General features: G+C 43.4%; 1 pseudogene; it reads right to left on the bottom strand.

The window, feature by feature from the left end:
* Positions 1–19,390, bottom strand: part of LOC145406406 (uncharacterized) — a 466,334-nt pseudogene extending 446,944 nt beyond the window's left edge.
* Between the last annotated feature and the right edge of the window lie 208 nt (positions 19,391–19,598).

Genomic DNA, 19,598 nt, shown 5'->3' with positions numbered 1-19,598 from the left:
AAGAGCGGGCCGCACTTGCTAATGGCTAACGAATTTAGTGTAAGCAATACACACCCACAATAAATCACCCAGCGGAGGTCCTAATGTCATGCACAAAGACGATCACTGATGAAACAGTGAAAAATGGTTCTGAAAACACTCCCGATCGGGTGAATACATGGCGGCTGACTGAGTGATACATACTGGGATTCCACTAGAATTAGCAGTTTCCCACCAAAGTTCAATGTCACGAGTTTATTTAAACAAAGGATCGCACCAACTCGTGACATTATGCCCCATCAAAATGTTTTTTTTTTTCTCAGGAAAAAAAAATTCAATATACATACATATAAATCCTATTCAGTCACACAAGATTCACACAGTGGTGTGTGTGTGCTATCCTGCTACAGGAGAAAGTGACAGTCGCCAATGAGTGAAAAAAAAAACTCGTATTTACATTAATAGAAGCAAGCTTGAGGGAAAAAACTCTGTGACGACGGTGAAAAATCCTGTACTCAGGTCAAACTGAGCAAAAAGTTCGCTACATGTACATTAATGACTAATTGTTATGTAGCGTGATGTATGTAATACACAGTGTAGGTGTGACGGTTGTGGTGTAACTGTGCCTACATGTAAAATCATATAATACAAATTAATAGTAAAGAGACGACGAGGGAGAAGAGAAGAGGCGGCAGCGTGCAACAGGGACGACCAGCTGACCTGCACGATAATGCTGCACCCGCCACCTGCACCTGCAAAAGGAATCAAGATGGAGCATCAAAAGTGTCATTTCTCTCTCTCTCTCTCTGCCTAGCAATCAGTACTTATGTTATTATTAACCAGGAAACGTAGTCTTTGGATTTACAAATCTCTCAGAACCCTTGTAGTTTACTGGTTAATGCTTATTAACCAGGAAACGTGCCAGTTCTTGAATTTACAAATCTTTGAGAATGGGCAGTTTTCTAGTTAACCTAACATTATTAACCGGGAAATGTGCCAGTTCTTGAACTTACAAATTTCTTAGAACAAGCAGTTTACTGGTTAACCTAACACTACACCCACAATTAATGACAGGAAGCTGAGAATCCCTACGCAATCTCGGGCAGGTCACATTTTAACACTCACCATGGGTGTGAACACTCATGTGGATAATGTGCATTCTCCGGGAATCCTCAGAGAAGCCCACAGCTCAAGACATTCCACAAGGTAATTCATACACAGCCTCGGACTGTCTCTGCGGGGTTCTGAAACATCCCCCTTCACTTATGGTATACATGTATATACAGGTCCTGGACGTAACGTGTCTTGTGGGACCAACGGGCGAGACGTCAGCAAATTACTTGTACACTTTTACCCTTGGGGGTAGGGGGGTTTTTCAAAAATACTCCCCCAGTATCCCTGCTTGTCGTAAAAGGTGAATAAAAAGGTTGGTGGAGGGTTAGTGCCCCTCCCCGGAAAATAACTAACTAAAAAAAAAAAACAAGAAGCCTCGGACAAGGACTGACCAAACGATGACGACCCAGGACCGGACAAAGGACTTGGTAATGGCAACATGGAATGTAAGAGGAGCGAATGATGAGGTCAAAGAGAGAGAGATTGTCCAGGTGCTTGAGGGTGAGAATGTGGATGTATGTGGAATAACTGAAACAAAATGGAGAGGAGAAAGTGTGAGAGAATGGGAGGATGGATGGCGTATATGTGCAGGAGTAGGTGAGAATGAGAGGGCAAAGGAAGAAGTATGTATAGTTGTGAGTAAAAGATGGAAGAAGAGCATAAGACAATATGGATCACTTGGGTCGAGGATTGTGTGGGTAAGGTTGAAAGTTGGAATACAAATGTGGGCGATTGTGTGTGTGTATGCGCCAACGCAAGATTGTGCTAGCAGAGTGAGAGAAGAGTTCTGGACAAATGTGGAAAATGCATGGAAAATTTTGGAAGGAATGAGAGAGTTTTTTTGATCAGTGATATGAATGGTAAAGTAGGGAATGTGAAGACGGATGGAATAGTTGGTGAGTGGGGTGTGCCTGCTGAGATAGACGAGAAGGCAGTGCGTTAGTGGACATTTGTGCTGGGAGGGGGTTGGTGATAGCCAATACCCTCTTCGGGCATAAAATGATCCACAGGTATACATGGTGAGTGATGAGCAGGGTGGGTGGTGAACTGAATGAAAGGAAGGCAATGATTGATTATGTGTGTGTGGATGAAAGGATCTGAAGATGTGTAATGGATGCAAGAGCTTATAGGGGTTGGGGGAGTGGACTTTCTGACCACTACTTGGTGGTGGACAGAATAAGGATCCAAGTAAGATGGAGAAATAGAAGAAGGGAAAGACGAGAGGAAGGAGTAGTTGCAAGGAGAGTAGAAAGGTTACAAGAGGATGAGAAAAAGGCAGAGTATAAGAGAGAAGTGGAGGAACGATTGGGCAAATATGAATTGGAGCAGATAGGGGATGTGGAAGGTGTGTGTAGGATATTTACAGAAGAAATATGTGCAGCATGTGATGTGGTGTGTGGGAGGAAGAGAAGACGGAGGGGGGTGCAAGGAACAGCGTGGTGGACTGAAGAGGTGAGACAGGCTATGGCACAAAAGAAGAAAGCATACAATGAATGGATGAGAAATAGGGGCATGGAAGAAGTTGAGAGACGGAAGAGAGAGTTATATGTAGAAAGAGAGAGGTGAAAAGATTAGTAAGAGAGAGTAAGAAGAGAGTGGATGAGGAATTTGGAAGGAATTTGAGTGTAAAGTGGAGGGACAGTAAGAAAATGTTCTGGAAAGAGGTGAAGAGAGTAAGACAGGGTGGAAGTGAGGTTAGCAAGGGAGTGAAAGATAAAAATGGTAGATTACTAGTGCAGAAGGGAGAACAAGTGAGTAGATGGAGAGAACACTTTGAGGAATTGTTGAACATACAGGACGGAAGTAATGCGAGTATAAGTGGCTGGGGAATGGCTGGGAGAAGGAGGGAGGTGAGAAGACAGGAAGAAATCAGTAGAATAGAATTTGTGGAAGCAATAAAGAAGTTAAATTGGGGAAAGCCCCAGGGATTGATGGAGTGTGTGGTGAAATGCTGAAGCATGGGGGAGAGATTGTAGTAGAAAGGATGTGCAAGATGTGTAGATTGGCCTGGGAGGAAGGAAGAGTCCCGGAGGATTGGAAGTCAGGTATAATTATTCCCTTGTACAAAGGAAAAGGGGAAAAAGAAGTGTGTGGTAATCATAGGGGCATTTGTCTTCTTAGTATAATAGGAAAAGTGTATGGTAGAATACTTACTGACAGAGTTAGAGAAAGAACAGAGGAATTAGTTGGAGAATAACAGGGAGGCTTTAGGAAGGGAAGAGGTTGTGTAGATCAGATATTCATTCTTAGGTCTTTAGTGGAAAAGTTTCTAGAGAAGGGAAAGAAGTTGTATTCGGCGTTCATGGATTTGGAGAAAGCATATGACAGGGTGGATAGACAAGGATTGTAGAAAGTATTAAGAGTATATGGAGTAGATGGGAAATTGTTGAATGCTGTTAAGAGTATGTATGATGGTGCTAAGGCTGCAGTGCATGTGGATGGTGAATTAAAAGAATTTTTCTCTTTAAAGGTTGGGTTGAAACAGGGATGTGTCATGTCTCCATGGTTGTTCAATCTGTACATGGATGGGGTAATAAAAGAGGTACAAGGTAGGGTAGTGGATGTTGGAGTGGCCCTGGTGAGAGAGGATAGTGTTTGGAAACTCCCTGTACTGTTGTTTGCATACGATACTGTGTTGTTAAGTGAAGACGAAGGGGAGCTGCAAGGCTTGGTGGATGAGTTTGGGAGAGTAAGAACCGGAATCTAAAGGTGAATGTAGGGAAGAGTAAAGTGATAGTCTTTGAGAGAGGTGAAGTCAGTGAATGTACAGCGAGGTTGGATAGTGAGGAATTGGAAAATGTGAGTACGTTTAAGTACTTGGGTAGTGTGATGAGTAAGGATGGAGGTTTGGAAGGTGAAGTGCTTGAAAGGGAAGATAGGTTGCTGGTTCTTTGAAAGCAGTGATAAGAAACGGAAGTGAGCATGGAAGTGAAAACGTTACTACATGACAGTATTGTGATACCAACTCTAACGTATGGAAGTGAAGCTTGGACGTTATTGGAAAGAACAAGTCAAGAGTGAGAGCAGTGGAAATGAGTTATTTAAGAGGAGCTTGTGGAGTCACATGGAGAGACAGGCTGACGAATGAGGATATAAAGGAGCATTGTGGTGTGGATGTGGATGTGATGGGAAGCGTTATGAGGAACACACAGAGTTGGTTTGGCCATGTGGAGAGGATGGAGGGTGAAAGACCGACAAAGAGAGTGTATGTGAGTGAGGTGGAGGGGGGAAGAGGGAGGGGGAGGAAGAGGATGAGATGGAGGGATGGGGTGGAGAGGTATATGAGAGAGGGGTGTGTGAGTTGGGAGCAGGGCAGTGAAATGGCGGGGGACAGGGCGACGTGGAGGCATTTTGTTTGTGGCCACCCCAAACGGGATTGAGGTGTCTGGCAATAGATAGATAGACTTTTATCTGGGAACCAGGCTGGTCCTTGGATTACTCACATCTCTGAGGACACCTGTCTTACGGAACCCAGCATACAACAGTTGCCCGTGTTAGTCAGCAGTTAGCAGGCGAGACATCAGGTCTGCACCTACGTTATCACTTCCCTTGATGTATCTCACAACAAGGTTAAACTGCTGTAAATACAGTGTCCAGCGTGGCAACCTTGCATTAGCCGTCTTAGTCATGCAGAGACTAGTGAGTGGCATATGATCAGTTTCCAGAATGAATGGTGCTCCATATAAATAACAGTAATATCACTTAACACCATCAACCACGGTCAAGAGTTCCTTCTCATCAGTACTGTAATTCTTCTCGGTGGGTTTTAGCTTACGGCTGTGGTATGCCACTGGGAAGATTCCACCTTCCGATTCCCACATCAATACGGCACCTACTCCATCTTGTGAAGCATCAGTGCGCAGTATGAAAGATTTGTTGGAATCAGGCAACTGCAAGATAGGTTCCTTGCACAACATGTTCTTTGGGGCGGCAAAGATCTCTCGGGGCTTCTCTAACCTTCCTGATCTTGTCACTCTGACACCTGCAGCGATTGTTACCAACAATATGTCCGAGGAACTCCACCTCACTGTGAGCAATTTTACACTTGCTAGGCTTCACAGTCATATTGAAACCTGGAGTCTACTGAAGACAATTTCCAAGAGTCTGAGGAGCTCCTCCAACGTGGCAGAATGAACGAGGACATCATCAACGAACATCTCTACTCCTACAATACCATGAAGCACTTGTCTCATGGCACGATTGAATAGTGCTGGGGAAATGGTAAGTCCAAATGGGAGGACTTTATATACTGATACAACCCCCTAGGAGTAGCAAAGGCAGTGAATTGATGGCTCTCGGGGTGAAGGGGAATCTGAAAGAATCCCTTCGCCAAATCGAGTTTTGTGAAATATCGTGACCCTGCCAGCTTGGAGAAGATGGCAATGTGGTCACCCATTGGCTCAGCATCCACTTTGGTGATTGCATTTAGCCTCCTATAGTCGCCACAAATCCTGACTCCACCATCCTTCTTGCAGACTACTACCATTGGACTGCAGGAGATGAGGGCTTTTCAATAATACCTGCAATCTCCACATCAGCAATTTCGTTGTCTACTGCGCCCAGTAGTCGCATGGGAATCGGATATGGCTTAACCTTTACGGGAGTATCACTGGTCAACTCAATCTTGTGACAATCAACCTTTGCAAGTCTAGGTTGGTCAGAGAAGACATCAGCATACCGACAAAGCAGTGACCTTATGGCATTCTGATCACCCAGTGCTAAGTCAGTGTTAAGTAAAACATCTCTGACAGTCTCTTCCTGATGGGACAGAGCGGTTAAGGGCTCGTCATAATGGTCATCAGCTGGGATCACCGCGGCTGCCCCGGTTCCTTCCAGTGGCTGGTCACTATCATCAGGTACTCGTAGGCCAGTCTCCTCGGGGTTTGACTCATGATAAGCCTTCAACATGTTAATGTGGAACCTTTTGTGAAGATTCCCCATCTGAATTATGTAGCTGAGGTCTGAAATGCGCTCTACTACATCAAATGGACCCTTCCACTGTGCCAACAACTTGTTCTGGGCAGTGGGGAGTAACACCAAGCACTTATCGCCTGGACTAAACTTCCGAAGTTTTGCCTTCTTATCATAATAGGCTTTCTGAACTTCACGCGCCTTGATCAATTCTTCCTTAGCTAACTCGGACGTCAACTGGAGGCGGTCAGCTACATTAAGGACGTAGGTGTAGGTGGTCTTGACTTCAGGGTCAGGTTCTTCATCATCCCATAACTCGCGAAGGACTTGAAGTGGTCCATGGACCACTTCAAGTCCTTCCATACACCAGTTCAAAGGGTGAGAACTTCAAGGAATGCTGTGGGGCTTCTTGATAAGCAAACAGAAGAGGAGCAATGAACCGCAGCCATTCCTTTGGGTGTTCGGTGGCCATGCACTTTACCATCTTCTTGAGAGTCCCATTGAACCTCTCACACAATCCATTACACATGGGATGATAAGGCTTAGTTCGCAGGCCTTGGATGAACAACAACCTAAATGCTTCGTTCTTCATCGCAGAGATGAACTGCGAACCCCAGTCGCTTAAGACCTCTTTGGGGATACCTACACAACAGAACACTTCAATCAATGCCTCAGCAACAGTGACGGCCTCTATATTCTTAAGGGCCACGGCTTCAGGCCACTGTGTGCTGAAATCAACAATAGTGAGGATTTACCTTGATCCATCACTTGCCCTAGGAGAGATTGGCCCAACAATGTCAACTGCTACTCTCTCGAACAGTTCAGAGATTACAGGCATTGGTTTCAATGGCACAGGACGGACACGTCCCTGGTCAGTGGTACGCTGACACACATCACAGGAATGCACAAGCCTTTTTATTTTCTGTCCCATTCCCGGCCAGAAAAAGTCAGCATGGATGTGGTCAGAGGTTTTCTTTTGGCCCATGTGACCTCCCATGACTGAACAATGACCTAATTCGAACACTGCCCGGCGATACTTAGCGGGAACGACAAACTGCAGTCGAACCTCACCCTGGGGTGTTTGTGACTCATGGTATAGCCGTCCTCGCTTGCGAAGGAACCTGGCTTGACCTCCCCGTGAATAATTAATCACTTTACCCTCCAGCTTCTTACGCACTGAGGCAAGTGTCGGGTCAGACTGTTGTTCTTGGACAACATCTTGACTACAAATCAAATCTTGCAGCTTTGCGACGGTCAACGGGGTGACACGATTCAGAGCCTTGGCCATGGCTCGTGTTACTGCAACAGCCGAAGTCTGAGTAGCAACATCTACGGCGCAACTGTTTTTGACCCCGGGTATGCTGCCGATAATGAGGTCAAACAAGGGCTCAGGCATGACAACAGCAGCTGTCAAGCCAGTGTAGAAAGAAGATGCCACCTGGATACGTGCCTCAGCGAACAATCTCACTGATCCATCAATAAGTCTAACTTGGATCTGCTTACCCGTGTCCTCATGGGGCCGAACTAAACTTTGCTTGACAGAGCAACCTGAGGAACCATTATCTCTCAGAACATTTACAGAAACACCTCCCACAAACCCTGGCTGAACAAGAAAGGCAGTGTTACTGGTGGAAGGGTCTGAGGAGGTAGCAGCCAGTCATTGGTGAGACTGGGGAACAAACGATGCAGCAAATGTGGCACCCTGAGAACTTGATGCCTGAGGGGTCATGCTCACCACCTGAGGAGCTGGAGCATTGACCACCTGAGATGGAGGGTTCACTGTCGCTGGGGAGCTAGAGAACTACAGAGAAGTACCTGTACTGGTAGGGTTGGCACCACTGTACGCTTGTTGTGGCATGAGAGCTGCATTTGTATCCTGCCTCCGATACACTAAAGTCGATTGTCCTGACTGAGGGTTACGTGGTTTGTCCTTGCCCTGCTGCTGCTTGAAATACCGGTACTGCTGCTGGTTAGGGTTCTGTTTATCGTACCGCTTCCACTCAGGTTTCTGAGTGTTTTGCCCCTGGTCCTTCTTCTGCGGTTTTGGACCTTGGCCATTATTCTGAGAAAGGCCTTGTTGCTGGGGTTCAGTCTGAGACGGTTTCCCAGATTTATCAGCTTTCCTGTTCCAGGTATGGTGCTTGCTAGTTTAATACCCGTAGGCAGTGAAGAATGCATCCCCCTTCTTCACCATTTGGTTGGCATCCTTTACCTGACAGATCTTAAGCTGAGCCATAAGTTCAGTAGGCCATGACTTTTCTAGCTGCGTGTGCAGCATGAGGTCAATTATCCCCTCACGCATGGAAGGAGTTTCATCTTTCTCCATCCACTCATCTAAGTAAGCAGTAAGCCGGTCAAAAATCTGAACGTCAGTCTCTTTTTCCTGTAAACGCGCCCTCATGAACTGACTCTTGGTGTCGTCAACTGTGAGACAGTACGCTTTGGCGAGTGCGGCATTCATCATCTCATCCGTGAGATTGTCTCCACGAATTCTGTGGAGAATATCGAGGGCAGGGCCCTCAAACAGGCCAAGAAACTGAAGCCGCTTAGCTACCTCATCCAGCTGGTAAAGCTGAGCCATGTCTTCAAAACGAGCTATGTATGACTCGATTCGCTCGCCTTCCTTGTATGGAGGAAGCTTGATGTGTGGGGTCGCCATAATATGTGCAGGGATAGCGCTCGTGGAGCTTGGGCCAGCTGCAACAGATGTGTCTGAAGCCAAGGAATCTCTCTTGAGCTTCAACATTTCAAAATCATGTTTTTCACGTGCTTCTCGCTCGGCACGTTCGTGTTCTCGTTCTCTCTCTCGTTCCTCACGCTGTTCTCGCTCATGTTCCAACTCGAGTTCGCATTGTTTTCGCTCGTGTTCTAACTCGAGTTTGTGTTGTTTTCGCTCATGTTCGCGTTCTCTCTCGCGTTCCTCACGCTGAATTCGACGTTCTCCGCAAGCATCATTCTCATGTTGCTGATCGTAATTAAACCGAGAGAGGACGTAATCCTTTACTTCTTTGGGGTCTGTGAGCCCCACATCTTTAACTTCCTGTACATAGACACTGGTAGACATGATGCTAAGTCAATCTAAGTGAAGTAGAGACTAAGCACTGACTGCTATTTTGCAGAGAAAGATGCCAATAATCGAGAATAAAGAATATAGGCACAGGTTAGTGGTGACCAGTTTTATATAGCTAAATTGATAAAGGAAGAAAATTAAACAAACAAGTGACTATGAAAACTATTATGTAAAATTAATAGAAATGAATCAATAATCACCAGTAAGATAGTGCCCATAGACTTTAGTGATAAATACCTAAGTATGAGTGAGTGAGTATTGTCTCGTGAATAACTTTAGAGCTAGGAGTTAATATCCTGGAATGAGGTCGCCAGATGTCACGGGATTTTTGAGATTATGCAATATTAAAGAATAATATTCAATAATACTTGAGAACAGGACAAAGAATTGACTTGTGAAAATCAAGCAATGATTACTTTATGCCAGCTTACTTCGCGGATTCTCTAAGGACGAGAATTTATAAACTTTCTCAACAGTACACAGCAGAGACTAATTACTCACACGTGCTGTTTACTGGTACTGTTAGCCTCTGGAGAAAGTGACTCCACCCCTGACAATCAATATCTAATGCTATTAATGATAAACAGTTTCTTGCTGGTGCATTAACTCCTGGTTGCACAATGGATTTAAGTTAATAAAAAGGACTGGCCTAAGTACAAGTTATGAATAATGCAAAGTGTTTATGCAAACTAGGAGCTAAAACTAAAATAAGCTTAATGTGGAGAAATAAAACACGAGTTTACATTACATTAAGCTCAAGAGAAAAGAACTGTAAATTTATTGATTACAATGAGATGAATTTATGTTACATTTTTCAAAATGAATTCAAAATAAGGAGAACACACTCACTCGCACACTCAAAAGCTAACTCTTAAGCCTAGGAAAAACGAAAGAAAAATACTGATCAGAAAAGGGGCTAGGCAGGATGAACTGAGCGTCATTGCTGAGGAAGGACGCTCCCACACACGCTAAGCCTCTCGCCGGCTCACACTAGGTGGAGATTCAGGAACTCGCTGTACAACGACGGCACTGCTTCACGCTGGAGCACAACAGTCCTTATCTCAAGACGATCCACGACTGACTAAATTCAAATTGTGAGAGAGAGGCGAGAGCAGGCCGCACTTGCTAACAGCTAACGAATTTAGTGTGAGCGATACACACCCACAATAAATCACTCAGCGGAGGTGCTAATGTCGTGCACAAAGACGATCACTGATGAAACAGTGAAAAATGGTTCTGAAAACACTCCCGATCGGGTGAGTACGTGGCGTTGACTGAGTGATACATACTGGGATTCCACTAGAATTCGCGGTTTCCCACCAAAGTTCAATGTCACTAGTTTATTTAAATATAGGATCGCGCCAACTCGTGACAGTGACATCACGGGAGTGGGTGAATAGCTTCAAACTACCCTCTGTCTTTCTTCTTTGTTTGTCTTATATCTATACAAAAGTTATCAATTTGACACCATTCTATCACCTCCTGGTACCACTGATCCATATCGCATGATACTGTTCTCATCTGGTGTAAGCATCACACCATAGCTCTGAAATATATACCGGTGCAAGAGTTTTATACACTAAAATATTAGTACAAAATGAATAGATAGTTCGAATGAACACACACACACACACACACACACACACACACACACACACAATGATAAGTACTAATACTTTCTACGCACATGCACTTATACTATCAGCAATCCTACACATGTGTAATGCAATACACTACCAACTGGCACTATGGATTTTATATGCTGGTAGGAGACATTGACCAGCTCTAAGTGGACCAGGCTTTGTCAGCAACCGAAAGTGAGTTTCGACACTAAAAGTCATTACGTGGAGGTACTCCAGTGCAACAATCCACCAAAGAATCATGGCCTGGCTTAAAAATCTTCGGAGCCTTAGCATTTTGCGCAAGCATAGTCGTGATTTTAGCTATTTTCACCGTTTTCTTATTTGGGTACCTTTGATCAGTGACCTGGCCAATGTAGCACATAGGTGTACCGTACAATGTTGTAGTATTAGTTGATGTCTATAAGCATATAAACTTTCATATAATTCCATCGAGCCACTGGGGAGTTAGGGGGGCATTTTAGAAGACCGGTACTGGTTGCTAGGATCGCTGATCCCAGTCTTCGGAAGACTGGCCTCAGGGTTGCCACTTGAAAACTAGAGGAGAGAGGGGAAAAATGGATGGCACACTTCCGAAAGGGAATGACCTCAAGATAAAGCCTAAAGAAGTTAAAGCTTCCAACGCATTTTAGTAATGGTTCTACAGCTCTGACGTGAAAAGTGCGAAAAAAGAAGAAGCTATTTTTAGGCAGTTTCTAGGCAACGAGTAATTCCCTAGCAACCAACATCTTGCTGACACAACTTAGTCATAGGCTAGGCACTGTGTTCAGTTTATGTCGGAATCGGTTAATTCTGAAGGGTAGAAATGCCTGCAAGAATTAAACACGAAAGAATACAGGAGAGGAAATGGAACTAACGATAAGGGCAGAATGGAGCTGGCCAATACATATCTATCTATCTATCTATCTATCTATCTGTCTATCTATTTATCTATCTATCTATCTATCTATCTATCTATCTATCTATATATATATATATATATATATATATATATATATATATATATATATATGCTGCAAGTGCTGATAAATTTCTTCAGTTCAGGTGCCTTGAATATTATTCTTGGATGACTTGGCAATGTTATTGAGTATATAATGGCCATGCATTTAATGCACCGTGATATAATCGTACTTACAGACATGCCACTAAATCATAACTCATTCAGACAATATCGAGGGAAATGAAGATCAGTGGACAGCTTGCCTTCGACATTTTTTTTTTTTACTGAAGAAAGAAATTGTTCCATTAAATGCTTACAGTATTCTGAGGGTGTTAGATCAGGTTAGAACAGACTATCACTGTAAATTCAGTTGGTCATTTCAAACCTTCTCTATGAAGAATCTGAAAGTAGACACATTACTGTTCAGGCACTTCAGCCTCAAGAGTCTCGTCAAAAGGGTGCCGAAATGTACAGTTACGATCCCTAGTTTCTTTACTGCCTGGAGGACAAGGCTGTGGAAAGGCCAGGGGAACATATGTTGCTATCACACACACACACACACACACACAACTGAACCGCAAATATCCATTCACCTGGCCTTAATTCACTTTGTCTTGCATCTCCTTCTTACAATGGAAGGAAGAGAAACTTGGGATCGTGATCGCACGTACTGAATATTTTAGCGTTTCCAGAACTGTGAACAATATAAGCTGAAATACAAGTTAGCACACTGACATCCTGAAGGAATATATATATTCATTAAGCAGATCTGCGGAGGGATGGGTGACCCACTCCTGTGACGTCATCAGGCGGGGCATTCACTCAGACACAGGCCTTGAGTATTAAGAGGCCTTGTGCTAACCCACACACCACTGGTTTCTCATACAGGGTTATGAGGAAAAGAAGGAAAGGGGTTAGGGGAGGGGGAAGGGAAACGGGAGAGATATAATCTACATCTGCAGATCGAAAAATCCTTTATCAGACTCAAATATTCACTACGGAATTTAATATCTTATAATTTACCACACTCCTAATTATTCATTAAACACAGGAACTGCATTCCATCCTTATTTCCTACACTTAGTTTTAAATAAATCATCATTTAAAACATCATTTCAATTCATTTTTGACAGGGTTCCCAGAGTGCTTGCTGAGAATTTTCAGGCTTGCCACGAAATGGACTTTGGCAGTGTACTGTGCAAAGGCGGTATATAGATAGATATATAGATATAGATAAATATAGATAGATAGATGGTTAGATAGATATAGATAAATATAGATAGATAGATGGTTAGATAGATATAGATAAATATAGATAGATAGATGGTTAAATAGATATAGATAAATATAGATAGATAGATGGATAGATAGATAGATAGATAGATGGACAGATAGATAGATCCATCCATCCATCATCCAATCCTACATTGCCCCATGAGGAGCATAGGAGCCCGGGGCTAGGCAAGTTGGTCCTGACAATTAAGATGAGAGTGACCAGCCTCACTCATCCCTGAGTGGCATAACGTGAGCAGTAAACCCCAACCATTCCTTGGATATAACCCTTCACCAGCTCAATCCGATTGGAGCGCCGTAATTTCCCACTAAACCACCAGACCCCAAAATTTGGTTATACTGCTACTACCCAGAGTAGTAAATGGTTTCTTGGTGTACACGAAATTATTTGGCTTGTCACTCAGTGTAGAGTCACCCACAGGCAGAAAGAAAAGAAAAGAATGAAAGAAAGAAAGACAGAAAAGGGAATGTAAAGTCACCCGTAGGCAGAAGAACGAGGACGGAATGAAGGAAAGAATGACAGAAGAGGATGGAAAGAAGAAGGATGGAGGAGAGGAAAGGGCAGGCATTCGAGAGCAGCACTACATCGAGTGAATGGATGGTGAGCGTCCCCACCTACCACTAAACATATATATATATATATATATATATATATATATATATATATATATATACAATGTAATACACACTCAGCTATTCCCAACCAAATTTATAAGCAAGCGATAAAATACAGGCACCGGAGCAGGGAAGTGAATGGTAGTGCGGAAAGTATCAGTGCACACGTGTTTTATACTAATAATCTTCTTAATTCCATATGCTTTAACAGAAAGCTGAAACAAAATGGTATTTTCCATTACGGGGTTTACAAGGATATTCATCTGTTCGGTAACTGTCGTGATTAGAAATTCAAGATGCTAGACATAGGGCGAAGTTGCAATGTGATTAGTAAATCTTGTTAATTACCCTTAGCATTGGAGAAGTAGGTAGTAGACTCGGCTCAACTGCATGTACAGTAAGTTGCTGTTAATCTCCTCAATCCGATGACACATTTTATATTTTATTTTTTTATTCTTGCTATTTAAAGATGATCAGTATCTGCTTAAGAGAGACTTTCAAACAGGAGGAGTTAGATATCACCTTCATTATCTCTGTAAGTAACAAACGTAGTAACGAAACTGAATATAATCATCTGGTGTTGGCAAGAAATAACAAAAGAACAAGTCATCTGACTGAGGCGTTTAATTACTTGATCGTTCCCAAATTTCAAATGTGTTGTAGTGATCCGTGCAGCACTGACCTGTATACGGGCGTGACTGAAGCATTCTTGTACCAGAGCACGAGCAGGACGGGGTCGTGTGGCCTGCGTGAGATGATGTGGCAAGGCAGGCGGGCGGTGGACCCTCGTTCTGCTGTCACTGCTACCAGCGTTCCTGTAGAAACAAACGCACACTGGTAAACACAACACACTCACCAACAGTGGCGAAAAATATTTACAGATTCCAAAGATTAGGTATGATTATCCCGAAACAATTTTAGGACTGATGTCATTGATACTCTAACTCACATACTGTTTAGTGCACGTGCTAGCACGAACACGTGTACGACATTATTCAACTGTATGGCCATTTACTACAATAATTGTAGCTTATTCTATATATCAACTTTAAATGATATATCATTTATTAGTATCTCATGACACCCCCACTAACAGTGACACAATGGTTGACTCATCTACATCTCATTTAGTTACCTCAAACAGTCTGAATGACATTTTGCAACACGCAGAGATGAACAGCTAAAAATGGGAGCACAATTTTGTTGCTGCGCAAATTAACGAAAGTCTCTGTCCGTGTTGTAGGTGCGAAAGAAGGAAATGATTAATTCACTTGGGGTTCTGACTGCGCATTTACGCATGATTTATGTACACCATTAGGCAGCGAGTAGACGGACATCCAAAGAATTCTGAATTTGTCTAAAAGGTGGGCTTCACAATAAACAAACAGAATAACATCCTCTGCATACATTATTATTTAAAGTAGTTTGCGTTCACTACCTCTCCACAGAATTAACCTCTGTGCCATGACTCCAGGAACCACTCTTTTTCATCATCCAAAACGAACTCTGGAAATTATCTCCTTCCATTGATCAGAAATATGTGCATAATATTATGTTAGGTACCACTGAACCCTTCGCCGCTAAAGGTTTGAACTAAGCAAATTCTTACTGCGTTGATTGTAAGAAATAATAAAGATCCTAATACTGGAGAAGATAATGGAACTAGTCAGCATGAAATGTTGTACAATAAAATAGTTATTTCAATCCTGATTCACTCGTTCTTATTAAGGCTATATTTTGCACGCGGACATTGCATCTCCCATACCACATTATCAAGACATGAAGTACATGAAACCTGATACTAGAACATTAACAAGACAGCAATGACAACAATATGTAATACTGTGGGTTAGCTCAAGATGTCTGTTTAATTTAGAAGTGGTAAAAGAAACTAGAAATACGTCTTGCAGTGAAAGAGCCTGAAAGAATCCTGGATGAAAAAGGAAGATTCTTGAATGAGCTAAGCCAAGGTGCTAGAGTGTGTCTGAAATGATTAATGCAAGAGGATAATATTTAAAAATTTACCTCTTGATTTTGGTGCGACTAGAGAATATTGCATTTTATATCGCCTTATATTAAATATATATATTAAATATATATATATATTAAATATATTAAATATATATATATCTTCACTCAACAATACTGTATCATCAGCAAACAGCAACACCGGAAGCTTCCAAATCTCACCCTCATTCGTTAGGGCCACCCCCACATCCACTGCCCTACCTTGTACCTCCTTTACGACCCCATCCATATATATATTAAACAGCCATGGAGACATTACACACCCCTGTTTCAGTCCCACATTGAGATCAGAGAACTCACTCAGCTCACCATCCACTCGCACCGTAGCCCTAGCTCCCTCGTACATACTCTTCACAGCACTCAACAATTTCCCCTCCACTCCATATATTCTTAATACCTTCCACATACCTTTCCTATCTATTCTGTCATAAGCTTTCTCCAAGTCCATGAAGGCAGCGTACACTTTCCTTCCCTTCTCTAGATACTTCTCCACTAAACATCTTAGAACAAATATCTGATCTACACACCCTTTTCCCTTCCTAAATCCCCCTTGTTCTTCTCCAACTAGCTTCTCTGTCATATGCCTAACCCTATCAATGAGTATATCTACCATATATTTTACCAGTCACACTAAGAAGGCAAATACCCCTATGGTTACCACATACTTCTCTCTCCCCTTTTCCTTTGTACAGAGGAACAATTATACCTGATTTCCAGTCCTCTGGAACCCTTCCCTCTTCCCAAGCCAATCTACACAACTTCCATATCCACTCCACAACAATCTCACCCCCATACCTAAGCATTTCACCACATACTCCATCAATTCCTGGGGCCTTTCCCAGCTTAATCTTCTTCATCGCTTCCACTACTTCCGACCTACTGATCTCTTCCTCCCTCCTCTCATCTCTTCTTCTCCCAGCCATTCCCCAACCACTTATACTCACACTGCTCTCACTCTCTACATTCAACAAATCCTCAAAGTGCTCCTTCCATCTCCTCAATTTCTCTCTCTTCTCTACCAACAATCTATTATTCCTATCTTTCACTCCCCTACTATTTCCCCTTTCACACATCCTTACTTTCTTTACCTCCTTCCAAAACAATTTCTTACTCTCCCTCCATTTCACACTCAGATTCCTCCCAAACTCTTCATCCACTTTCTTCTTACTCTCCTTCACCAGTCTCTTAACCTCCCTTCTCCTGCTCACATATACCTCTCTCTTCTCTCTCTCATCTTCTCCCCTACCTCTACTCGCCAACCATTCACCATATGCCTTATTCTTTTGTTCCACAGCTCGTTTCACCTCATCATTCCACCATGCTGTCCCTTGCACACCCTTGCATCTCCTCCTCACTCCACAAACCACCTCACACGCTGCGCTTATCTCTTCCGTGAATATCTTACATACGTCTTCCACCCCTTCCATCTGCTTTAGCTCATACCTTCCCAATCTTTCTTCCACTATACTCTTATACTCTGTCCTCTTCTCACTATCTTGCAATTTCTCCACTCTTCTCACAGGAGCTGTTTCCTCCTGTCTTCCCCTTCGCCTCCTCAACCACTTTCTTTGCAGCTCTACCTTGGCCATCACTAAGTGATGGTCCGAGACTCCATTCCCCCACCCTCTCCACACCCTTGCATCCAACACTTGTCTTCTCATTCGCTCATCCACACACACGTAGTCTATCATTGCCTTTCGTTCAACAAGTTCACCATCCATCCTCCTCATTACTCTCCATGTATACCGGTGGATCATCTTATGACGAAAGTAGGTGTTGGCTATTGCCAACCCCTTACCAGCACAGATGTCCACCAAAGCACTACCATTCCCATCTACTTCTGCTGGCACACCCCACTGACCAACCACTCCATCCACTCGTACATTCCCGACTTTGCCATTCATGTCTCCAATCAACAGCACTCTCTCGCTCCTCTCAAACTTGTCCATACATGCTTCTACTCTCGCCCAAAACTCATCTTTCACTCTTGCCACTCGATCCTCTGTTGGAGCATACACACATACAATCGCCCATGCTTGTATACCTACTTTCATCCTCACCCATACAATCCTTGCACCCACTGTTCCATACTCTCTTATATTCTCCTTCCACTTCTTGCTTATCATCAGACATACTCCCTCTCTTGCCCTCTCATTCTCACTGACTCCCGCACATATACCTACACCGTATTCCCATTCTCTCATCCTTTCACCTTTCCATTTAGTTTCAGTCAATCCACATATATCCACTTTTGCATCCTCAAGCACCTGGACAATCTCTCTCTCTTTCACTTCATCATTCACTCCTCTCACATTCCACGTTCCTACTCTCAGAATGTCCTTTGTCCGTTCCTTAGTCGTCAACGTATGGTCCGTCCGGGTCCGAGGCGCTTTATTTGCTTTTTTAGTTAGTTCTTTTTACGGGGTGGGGCACTAACCCACCACCAACCCTTTTAGTCGCCTCGTACGACAAGCAGGGATACTGGGGGAGTATTCTTGAAACCCCCCTACCCCTATATATATATATATATATATATATATATGCAGAAACTTCACTTCACCGTGAAGACATATATGCAAAATAACCACAGAAGAAATGAAAGGAGCGACAATGTGTACTTTCTTATATTACATCACCAGACAGAGTGATAGAGAAACGTAAAGGGTAGAGGTCTTTTATACACACCCGCAGAAGGAAGTGGCACACAGAACAAAGGATGACCTGACTTCAAACTGGTCGATACACAGAACAGAAGGTACCTGACTTTCTACCTTAGGGATGCACATGACAATACAAGTAAATACTGCAGCTTAACTCGAGTACACCTGCAGCAGGGAGTGGCACACTGAAACAAAGGATGACCTGAATAAAAAATGAGCGATGCACAGATCAATAGCTGCCTGACTTTCTTCGTTAGGGTTGCACCTGACAAAAAGGGATAAATACTTCGGCTTAACTTTAAGCCCTACTGTAGAGGATTAATGCTAGGTGTGTCCCACACAGGTGTGACTATACTACAAGGAAACGACATGGAACAATCAATTGAAGAGAGAAACCTGGACTTTACACAGGAAAAATCATCCAGTATATCACCACTATGCTGGGAATTGAGCCCGGGACTCTCAGGTGAAAGCCAGGAAGCATACCACTACACCACGACCAGGTAAAAGTTCCTTCACATTGTCACAATCTTGTAACCAATGTCCCTCCGACCGCGCTGTGGGCCTGAAGAGGCTGAGATAACCCCCTGGCACTCGGGCAAGTAGTAATATGCTGCCTGGCTCTCAGCTGAGAGTCCCGGGTTTGATTCCCGGCATAGGGGTAATATACAGGATAAATTTTCCTTTGTAAAGTACAGGTTTCTCTCTTCATTCTCACTTGCCATAAGTGCTTGAGAGAGATTAAAAGCATCTACTTGCCCGAGTGCCAGGGAGTTACCTCAGCCTCTTCAGGCCCACAGTGGGGGCGGAAAGACATTGGTTACAAGACTGTGACAATATGAGATGCCTTCTGCTTGGTCGTGATGATGAGTTTAAGGACTTTATAGACCTCGGAAAGCCGCCATTTTTGGCTACACATCGTGTAAGCACAGTAAGAACCAGCTGATGACTGCTTGTTGGTGATGGGGTATTGGACTTTATAGTTTTTGCCAAGGAAAACTGGCAGGTTCCTGGTAGACCTTTCCCTCAACCCAGTCTGGATCTCGCGCATGCACAGTAAGGGTTTACGGTTGTCTTGGCAACGGGGACGCGGCTGGCTGTGTTTATTGCTGCTGGGTGGGTTAGTTGTTGGAGTTGTCATATTATTTTCGCTCTGTTAGTCTTACGTAAATACCATCTCCCTTAATAAGCAAATATGGCGAAACCCTTATCAGAGCTTTAATAAATGCATCGTAACCAATTAAAATCAATAACCGAAGACGAACTTATTGATAGCATTATGTCTTTACAAGAGGATGAAGCATTGCAAGGAGTCACCACCAAAATTGAAGATTTAGTATACGAGGTGG

The sequence above is a fragment of the Coenobita brevimanus genome, chromosome 70, assembly GCF_032717465.1.
Source record: "Coenobita brevimanus isolate Jiangsu-jjx chromosome 70, ASM3271746v2, whole genome shotgun sequence".
In the NCBI taxonomy this organism is placed as follows: Eukaryota; Metazoa; Arthropoda; class Malacostraca; order Decapoda; family Coenobitidae; genus Coenobita; species Coenobita brevimanus.
This window is presented reverse-complemented; position numbering and strand designations above follow the sequence as displayed.